Below are 10,513 nucleotides of genomic sequence, written 5' to 3'. Positions count from 1 at the left end.
TCTAAGATGGCGGGCGCGGCGCGGCGGAGGTCGCCTGTCAGTCAGGCGCAGGCTCCGCCCCCGCGACCCCACGACCTGTCAGTCAAGCGCAGGCACCGCCCCTAAGATTCGGACGCGCGCTCTGATTGGCTCCGGCCGGAGGAGGGAACCCCGGGTTTCTAAGATGGCGGGCGCGGCGCTGCGGAGGTCGCCTGTCAGTCAGGCGCAGGCTCCGCCCCCCCGACCCCACGTCCTGCCAGTCAGACGGAAGGCTCCGCCCCCGGGCTGGCCACGTGCGCGCTGATTGGCTCCGGAGGAGGGAACCGGAATTTCCAACATGGCGGGCGGGAGAATGCGGAGGGCGCCTGTCAGTCAGGCGCAGGCTCCGCCCCCGGGCCTCGGACGCGCGCGCTGATTGGCTACGTAGAAGGGAACAGGGGTTTCTAAGATGGCGGGCGCGGCGCTGCGGAGGGCGCCTGTCAGTCACGCCCAGGCTCCGCCCTCCAACGCCAGCCTCGCGCGCTGATTGGTTCCGGAGCCGGGCACCGGTTCCCAAGACGTCGCGTGGGGGGCGGAGTCATGGGGCGGGGCCCGGAGGAGGCTGCGGGCGCCTGTCAGTCACGCGCAGGCCCCGTACCCGGCCCCAAGGCTGTCCGTCAAGCTATGGCCCCGCCCCCGGCCCCTCTCGTGCGCGCTGATTGGCTCCGGAGGAAGGAACGGGTGTCCGAGCTGCGGACGCCTGTCAGTCACTCCCAGTCCCCGCCCCCGGGCCCCTCTCGAGCGCGCTGATTGGCTGTGGAGGAGGCGGAGCCCCTCCCCCGCCGCCGATGACGTCAGCGCCGGCCCAGCGCGGCACCGGAAGTCCCGCCCCGTGCCCGAAACCCGGAACGGCCGGCGTCCTGGACACCGACCCGGGGTCCGTGCATCCGTGCGTCCCTGCGTCCGTGCGTGCGTGTGGACGCCGCGGGTGACCTCCGACCCCGGCGCGGAGGGCGGGGCACCGGGCGGGGCGAAATAGGCCACTTCCGCTGCGCGCCTGTCAATCATCCGAGGGAGGGGAGGGACTTCCGGGCTCCGCGGCGATGGCAGGTCGCGCCTGTCTATCATCCCGGCGAGGCGGGCGCGTCCGGGGACTGCGGCAGTCGGGTCTGTCAGTCATCGGGGACAGGCGGGCGCTTCCGGTTAGCGGTTCGCCCTCCTGTCAATCACGGTCGCTGTGGCGGGCGCTTCCGGGCACTGCGGGAGTCGCGCCTGTCAATCATCCCGGCGAGGCGGGCGCTTCCGGGTACTGCGGCAGCCGCGCCTGTCAATCATCTGCGAGAGGCGAGCACTTCCGTTGCCTGCGGTTACCGTCGCTATCAATCATAGCGCACAGGCGGGCGTTTCCGGGCATTGCGGCAGTCGCCCCTGTCACTCATCCCGGGGAGGCGGGGTCTTCCCCAAGCCCGCTGAGTCCCCTGTCAATCACGGCGGCGGGGGAGGACGCTTCCGGGAATGCGGCAGTCAAGCTTGTCAATCTTCGCCTGAAGGGCGGGCTCTTCCGTTGGCTCAGAGACCCGCGCTGTCAATCACCTCGAACAGGCGGGCTCTTCCGGGCACCGCAGAACTTGCCTCTGTCAATCAACCCCGATAGGCGTGCTCTTCCGGTCAGCGATTCCCGCTACTGTCCATCACCCGGAAGAGGCGGGCTCTTCCGGTCAGCGATACCGAGCTCCTGTCCATCACCCCACAGCGGCGGGCTCTTCCGGTCAGCGAATCCCGCTCCTGTCCATCAACCCTCAGAGGCGGGTTCTTCCGGTGCCCGCTTCTGTCCATCACCCCGCAGAGGCGGGCTCTTCCGGTGTGCCGTCCGCGCTCTTGTCCATCACCGCGCAGAGGAGGCTTTTCCGGTGCGCCCTCCTGTCCATCACCCCTCAGAGGCGGGCTCTTCCGGTCAGCGATTCCCGCTCTTGTCCATCACCCCTCAGAGGCGGGTTCTTCCGATCAGCGATTCCCGCTCTTGTCCATCACCCCTCAGAGGCGGGCTCTTCCGGTCAGCGAATTCCGCTCCTGTCCATCAACCCTCAGAGGCGGGTTCTTCCGGTGCCCGTTCCTGTCCATCACGCCGCAGAGGCGGGCTCTTCCGGTCAGCGATACCGCGCTCCTGTCCATCACCCCGCAGAGGCGGGCTCTTCCGGTGGACGGCCCGGCTGCGCTGTCGATCATCCCGCGGAGGGCAGGCACTTCCGGCGCGCACCTTCTCCGTCACCCGCGCAGCCCCGGCCCTCCCGGTGACGTCACGCGACGCCGTGACTACGCATGCGCGTCTTTCATTCACCCAGTGGTTACGTCATTCACTCATTCACCCCGCGTCATTCACTCATTCACCCCGTCATTCACTCATTCACCCCGTCATTCACTCATTCACCCCGTCATTCACTCATTCACCCCGTCATTCACTCATTCACCCCCCGTCCCCGTCATTCACTCATTCACCCCGTCATTCACTCATTCACCCCGCGTCATTCACTCATTCACCCCGTCATTCACTCATTCAATTCGTGTTTGCGTCATTCATTCGTTCACCCCGCGTCCTTTTCCACGTCTTTCATTCATTCACTCGACGTTGACGTGTTTACTTCATTCATTCATTCACTCCTTGTTCCTGTCACTCATTCACTCATTCGTTCACTCATTCATTCACTGCGTGCCCCGGTGTTTACTTCATTCATTCATCCATTTACTCGGTGTCCGTGTGTTTACTTCATTCGTTCATTCACTCATTCACTCCTTCTCCCTGCGTTTACTTCATTCATTCACTATGAGTTCGTCCGTTTACTTCATTCATTCATTCATTCATTCATTCACTTATTCACTCTTGGTGTCCCTATGTTTACTTCATTCATTCATTCACTCCCTGTCGCTGTGTTTTCGTCTTTCATTCATTCCTTCCAGGTTCTTGTGTTTACTTCACTCATTCACTGTGTTCAGGTGTTTACTTCATTTATTCATTCACTCATTCATTCATTCACTCCTTGTTCCTGTCATTCACCCATTCACTCCGTGCCCCTGTGTTTACTGCATTCATTCATTCATTTACTGGGTGTCCGTGTGTTTGGTTCATTCATTCATTCATTCATTCCCTCCTTGTCCCTGTGTTTACTTCATTCGTTCATTCACTCCGTGTTCGCGTTTATTTTCTTCATTCGTTCGTTCTATGTTTATGTTTGCGTCATTCATTCACTCCGCGTCCGTGTGTTTACTTCATTTGTTCACTTTGTGTCCGTGTGTTTGCGTCATTCATTCATTCACCCCGTATTTGTGTTCACTTGATTCATTCACTCATTCACCCCGTGTCCGGGTGTTTGCTTCATTCATTCGTTCACTCCCTGTCTGTCTTTACTTCATTCATTCCCTCCGTGTCCTTTTCCCACGTCATTCATTCATTCATTCACTCACTCCCTGTGGATGTGTTACTTCATTCCTTCACTCATTCTGTGTTTTGTGTACTTCATTCCTTCACCCCGCGTCCGTGTGTTTCCGTCCCGGGGGGTGGGGACGGCGCCGGTCGGGGTTCTCATCCGGTTTCATCCGGTTTCATCCGGTTTTTAATTCGGTTTTGATTCATTTTTAATTTCATTGTTTTCGATTTGATTCGATTTTTAATTCTTTTTCCTTCAATTCAATCCAATTTATTCCAATTTAATTCGGTTTGATTCAGTTTAATTCAATTTTTATTTCATTTTTATTCAGTTTAATTCAATTTTCATCCGATTTGATTCGATTTAATTCGATTTTCACCCGATTTCATTCGATTTAATTCAGTTCAATTCACTTTAATTCAGTTTTTCATTCAATTTATTTGAATTTCACTCCATTCCCATCCAATTTAATCTGATTTAATTCAATTTAACTCAGTTTCATTCAAATTGCAATCAAATCTAATTCAACTTTCATCCAATTTAATTCGATTTAATGCAATTTTCAATTCGATTTAGTTCAATTTTTAATCAAATGCTTAAATTTAATTCAATTTCCATCCTTTTAATTCGATTTGATTCGGTTTCATTCAATTTTTAAATTCAATTTAACTCGGTTTTCATCCAACGGAATTCGATTTAAGTCGATTTTGATTCTTTTTTAATTTAATTTAGTTCAATTTAGTTCGATTTTAATTCAAATTGATGCAGTTTAACTCAATTTTTAATTCGATTTCATTCAATTCGATTTTTAATTCACTTTCGTTCGATTTAATTCGGTTGAATTCAATTAAATCAATTTTTAATTAAATTTAATTCAATTTTCATCCAATTTAATTCTATGTAATGCAATTTCTAATTTGATTTAGTTCGATTTAATTAGATTTTTAACTCATTTTCGTTCGATTTAATTCGGTTTAATTCAATTTTTAATTAAATTTAATTTTCATCCAATTTAATTCGATTTAATGCAATTTTTAATTTGCTTTAATTCGATTTTATTCAATATTTTAATTCATTTTTAACTCAGTTTTTCATTTCTGCTCAAGTTTCCCGGCCTGGGCCCCCCCCCTCCCCCCAGGCGGGTGCTTGAGCTCAGTGCTGCCCGGAAGTACTGAGCACCGGGTGCTTCCCGTCTGCGCTGCTCCTGACTCGGTGCTTGTGACCGGGGTCGGGCGCAGTGCCCGGGTGACTCAGTCCCCAGCACCCTGGGTGTGCCTGAGCGGCTGGCGAGTGCCAGAGGTGCTGGGAACTCGGTATTTAGGGCCCGAGGAGGGGGGGAGTGCTCATCACTCAGTACTTTGGGATTCCTTGGAGAAAAAGTGCTGATGGCTGGGTGACCGGGGTGCAGGGTGCTCGTGACTCAGTCCCCAGCACCCTGGGGCTGGGTAGAGTGCTTGTGACTCGGTCCCCAGCACCCTGGGGCTGTGAGGAAGCAGGGGTGTGGGTGCCATGGGTGCCGGGGGTACTGGTGACTCAGTACTTGTTGTGACCTCCTCGGTGCCCGTGACTCAGTCCCCAGCACCCTGGGGCTGGGTAGAGGGCTCGTGACTCGGTCCCCAGGACCCTGGGTCAGCAGGGGAGTCTCGAGGGCGGACGAGAGCCAGAGGTGCTGGTAACTCAGTACTTCCACAGCTGACAGGAAGTGCTGATGACCGAGTCCCTCTGACCCCTAGGAGGTGCTGATGACCGAGTCCTCCTGACCCCCAGGTAGTGCTGAGGACTGAGTCCTCCTGGCCCGCAGGCGGTGCTGATGACCGAGTCCTCCTGACCCCCAGGCGGTGCTGATGACAGAGTCCTCCTGACCCCCCCGAGGCGGTGCTGATGACCGAGTCCTCCTGACCCCCAGGCGGTGCTGATGACTGAGTCCCCCTGACCCCCAGTTAGTGCTGATGACCGAGTCCCCAGCACCCCGGGGCTGCTGCTGTGAATTGAGCGGTGCCCAGGCCACGCGCGCCCGCCCAGGTGCTGATGACTCGGTACCTACGGGGAGTGCTGGGGACTGGGTGCTTCCCCGGAAAACCCAGGACCGCGGGACGCGAGGAATCGAAACGTGAACACGGAATCTAAAAAATGTTCTTGAAACGAAACAGAAAATTTTAAAAATTTAAATTTAAATTTTGAAATGTGAAAATGAAATAAAAAAAAAAGTTTTTAAAAAGAAACAGAAAATTTTAAAATTTTTAATTTATTTGTGAGATGTGAAATTGAAATTATAAAAAAAGTTTCTAAAATCAAACAGAAAATTTTAAATTTAATCGCGAGATGTGAAAATGAAATCTAAAAAATGTTTTTGAAATGAAATAAAAAAATTTTAAAAATTTAATTCGGAAATGTGAAAATGAAATGACGAATGATATTTTCACAAGGAAACGGAAAATCTAATGAATTTCTCGATTTTATTTCGTGACAGGAAAAGAATAAAATACGGAAATAAAAATGTGACAATGAAAGGATGAATGATATTTTCAAAAGGAAACAGAAACTCAAAGGAATTTTAAATTTTATTTCGTGAAAAGAAAAGAATAAAATACTGAAATAAAATGTAAAAAAAATACCGTAAATTCACAGGAAAAGAATAAATCATGAAAATGTGAAAAAATAACGGAAATTCACCCAGGAAATCAAAACATTAAAATAAAATACAGGAAATATTTTAAAATCACACACACCATAAAAATAATAAAATAAAAAAAACATTTAAAATTATACAAAAGCAAAATTAAAAAAAACTACATAGAATATATTTCAAATCCACAGACAAAACCCGAGGGTGGCGCTAAAATAAAATGCTCCAAAAAACCATGTGAGAGCCGCAGACAAAACCCGAAATAAAACGCTGAAAATAAAATGCACGAAATATTTTCTGCATGACACCCAAAAAAACCAAAATGAAAAACTTGCAGGATGCACAAAACTAAAATAAAAATGCACGGAACGCTGAAAAATTTAAAAAATACGTTGAAGCTGATGCACAGAACTGACAGGAAATGTTGACGCGAAACGCATAAAAAAAGATAAAATTATGCATACGACTGGTATAAAATGTCTTTATTTTTTGAATTTTTTTTCTTTATTTTTCTCTTCATTTTAGGATAAAATTGTCAAACGTCGGACACACATAAGAGATTAAAAAGCAAAGATTCCCCCATATAAGACAAAAATAAATGAAATAAAATAGTTGCTGGGGGGGGGGCGCGGCTCAGGACCTTTGGGAAAAAAAGTCGAAAGCGGACAGTTCTGATAAGGAAAGGAAAACAGGTTCGTGATCAAAAAGGCCTTAAAAATCAGAAATTGCGCCCAAAAAAAAGGAAAAAAAACCGAAATAAAACAGGTTCGTGATCGAATGGAATGTTTTAAAAATCAGAAACGATGCCCCCCCCCCCAAAAAAAAGAAAATCAAACCCAAAAAGTTTTAGAAATGAAAAGCGACGTTTCTTTCCCACATCGACGCCGGGCAACATTCTGAAACAGAACATGATTTGAGAAAAGCAAAACGCAACGCATTTCTTTTTGTACGCGCTGTAAAAACCACATGCGAAACATTTTAGGTAAAAAAAGAAACATTATAGGTAAAAAGAAACATTTCAGGTAAAGAAATATTTTAGGTAAAAAAGAAACATTTTATGGAAAAAAACATTTTACGAAAAGAAACATTTCAGGTAAAGAAACATTTTTGGTAAAAAGAAATATTTTATGGAAAGAATCATTTTATAGAAAGAAACAAACACTTTATGGAAAGAAACATTTTATGGAAAAAGAAACATTTTAGGTAAAGAAACATTTTAGATAAAGAAACATTTCAGGTAAAAAGAAACATTTTATGGAAAGAAACATTTTAGGTAGAGAAACATTTTAAATAATCTCAGAAGCAACGGGGACAAAAACCCAAATTAAATGTTGTAAAAAATCAAAGAAAACACTTTTTTTTGTAACGAAATGAAACAATTTAACCACCCAGAGGCCCTGGCTGCAAACATGGGAATGAAAGGCGGTGAAATGGAACCTGGAATCCCGCACTCGTGACGATCAGTTCATGAACGACACTGAAATGACAATGAAAATAAACAGAAATTAAAATTGGATGATCATTAAGTGACCACTCAAAGTTGATTAATCAGAATCAAGGGGTAACAAAAGTAATCATTTCAATTAAATAGTGATCCGGATTAAGTGACGAGTCAAAGTAATTAACCAGCATTCAATAAAAATAAAAATTAAACACGACTTGAAATTAATTCAATAATTTGAATTAGATAATCAGAATTAAACAATAATATCGTAATTAGAATTAAGTCACCATTCGAAGCGAATGAATCAGAATTAAATGGTAATAAAATCCATTGATCAGAATTAAGCAGCAACCAAATAAATAATCATTTAAATTAAATAAAAACTGAGATTAGGTGACAAGCCAAACTACATGATCAGAATTAAATGGTAATGAAATCCATCATTTCAATAAAATGATAACTCAGATTCAGTGACAATGCGAACCAAATGACCCGAATTAATTAATCATTAAAATTAAGTGACAATTCGAAATCAATTCATCAGAATTCAGTGGCAACGAAACTAACCATTAAAATTTAATAATAATAACCAAATGCTAATAGAATTAAATCAAAACTAAAGTTTAATAATCGAGGTAATTAATAATTCAGATGAACTGACAGTTTACCTTGAAAAAAATCAGAACTAAATAATAATAAATTTAAAGAGGAATTAAAAGTAAGTGACAATTCAAGATTAATTAATAAATAATCATTTAAATTAAATAATAATTGAAATTAGGTGACAAACCAAACCAAATGATCAGAATGAAATGACAATAAAAGAGAATTAAAGTTCAATAAAGATAATTAAAGGATGATGTAATCATAATTAAAACTTAATAATTGAATTATTAATAACTAAAAACGAGTGAAAATTCCAATTAATCAGCATCAGGTGACAATAAATTAGATCACTAAAATTTAACCATAGTAATTAAATGATAATGAACAGAATAAGAATTAAAATTTCAAAAAAATAATTAAATGATGACGTAATTAAAATGAAAATTATATTAAAATTAAAATTTAATAACTGAATAATTAAAAATGAGTGAAAATTCCAGTCAATCAGGATTAGGTGACAATAAATCAGATCATTAAAATGTAACCATCATAATTAAATGATATTAAAACTGAATGAGAATTAAAAGTCAATAAAAATAATTAAATGATGACGTAATTAAAAATAATTAAAATGGAATAACTGAATTAATAATTAAAAATGACTGAAAATTCAAATTGATCAGGACTAAACGAGGACGAAATACTCACGAGAAGGAAACCATCATTAAAATTAAACGATAAATAAATTAAATAATGAACCACGAACCCCGGCTTCTCGTCCCCGCCGTTTCCCGCGATTCTTCTCCCCGGAAAAGCCGCAGACAGGAAGTCCCGCCCCCCGTCGCCTGGACAACGGCGATGACGGACAGCACGGCGGCGCCTCCCAGCGACCCGCAGACAGGAAGTCCCGGCTCCAGTCGCCGGGATACGGGGTGGATGGACAGGCGAGTGAACCGAGGCCGGAAGTCCCGCCTCGGGTCGCCAGGATACGGCGATGACGGACAGAGGCGAAGGAATGGGGATTCCCGGAAGTCCCGCCTCTAATCGCCGGGATACGGCGGTGACGGACAGCGGCGCAGGAATGCGGGCCCCGGGGCTGCGTCCGTCACGTCAGGGTCTCCCGGAAGTCCCGCGTCCGGTCGCCGGGATACGGCGGTGACGGACAGCGGCGCAGGAATGCGGGCCCCGGGGCTGTGAATCCGTGTGTCAGCGGAAGTCCCTCCTACGCGGCGGTGACGGACAGCGGCGCAGGAATGCGGGCCCCGGGACTGTCAATCCGCTGTGTCAGCGGAAGTCCCTCCTACGCGGCGGTGACGGACAGCGGCGCAGGAATGCGGGCCCCGGGGCTGTCAATCCGCTGTGTCGGCGGAAGTCCCTCCTATGCGGCCCCTGAGTGACAGCGGCGCAGGAATGCGGGGCCCGGGGCTGTCAATCCGCTGTGTCAGCGGAAGTCCCTCCTACGCGGCCCCTGAGTGACAGCGGCGCAGGAATGCGGGCCCTGGGGCTGACAATCCGCTGTGTCAGCGGAAGTACAGCCCACGCGGCGGTGACGGACAGAGCCCAGGAATGCGGGCCCCGGGGTTGTTTACTTCCTGGAGGATTCCTGAGTCACTCGATAGGAAAGCGGAAGTCCCGACCCGGTCGCTAGGACACGGTCGTGACTGACAAACCATTCACGTCGCAGAACGGAAGTCCCTCCCAAATTGCTAGGAAACCTCTTTGATGGACACCACGACTGAGAGTGGCAGCGGAAGTCCCTCCCTAGTCGCTAGGAAACCCTCATGAATGACACCGAAAACCAAGAGTAGGACCGGAAGTCCCTCCCTAGTCGCTAGGACACCTCCATGACTGACACCCCCGACCGCGCAAGGCCCCGGAAGACCCTCCCGCGCCGCCCCTGAGTGACGTGCGGCGCAGGAATGCGGGCCCCGGGGCTGTTGACTTCCTGGAGTATTCCTGAGTCACTCGACGGGAACCCGGAAGTCCCGCCCCGGTCGCTAGGACACGCTCGTGACTGACATATCAGTCAAGACTCCCACCGGAAGTCCCTCCCCAATTGCTAGGAAACCAATTTGATAGACAACCAGGGACTAAGAATTGACCGGAAGTCCCTCCTAAATTGCTAGGAAACCCTCTTGACTGACACCCCCGACCAAGGACGAGACCGGAAGTCCCTCCCAGGTAGCTAGGAAACCCTCTTGACTGACACCCAACACCAGAGCGGGTCCGGAAGTCCCTCCCTCGCGGGCCCCCTGAGTGACAGCGAGGCCCGGGAATGCGCCTGGGGTGCTGGCGGCGCCTTGACTCGGTCCTCGCCGCCCACGCGCGCTTCCGGCCCCGCCCACCGCACCCCCAGGCCCCGCCCCAGGCGCCTGACGTCACAGCCCGGCCCCCCGGGCCCCGGCTCCCTTTGTTGTTTTTTTTTTGCTGGGTGCTGGGTGCTCGGTGCTCGGTGCT

This window comes from Peromyscus leucopus, chromosome X (genome assembly GCF_004664715.2).
Source record: "Peromyscus leucopus breed LL Stock chromosome X, UCI_PerLeu_2.1, whole genome shotgun sequence".
Classification (NCBI taxonomy): domain Eukaryota; kingdom Metazoa; phylum Chordata; class Mammalia; order Rodentia; family Cricetidae; genus Peromyscus; species Peromyscus leucopus.
This window is presented reverse-complemented; position numbering follows the sequence as displayed.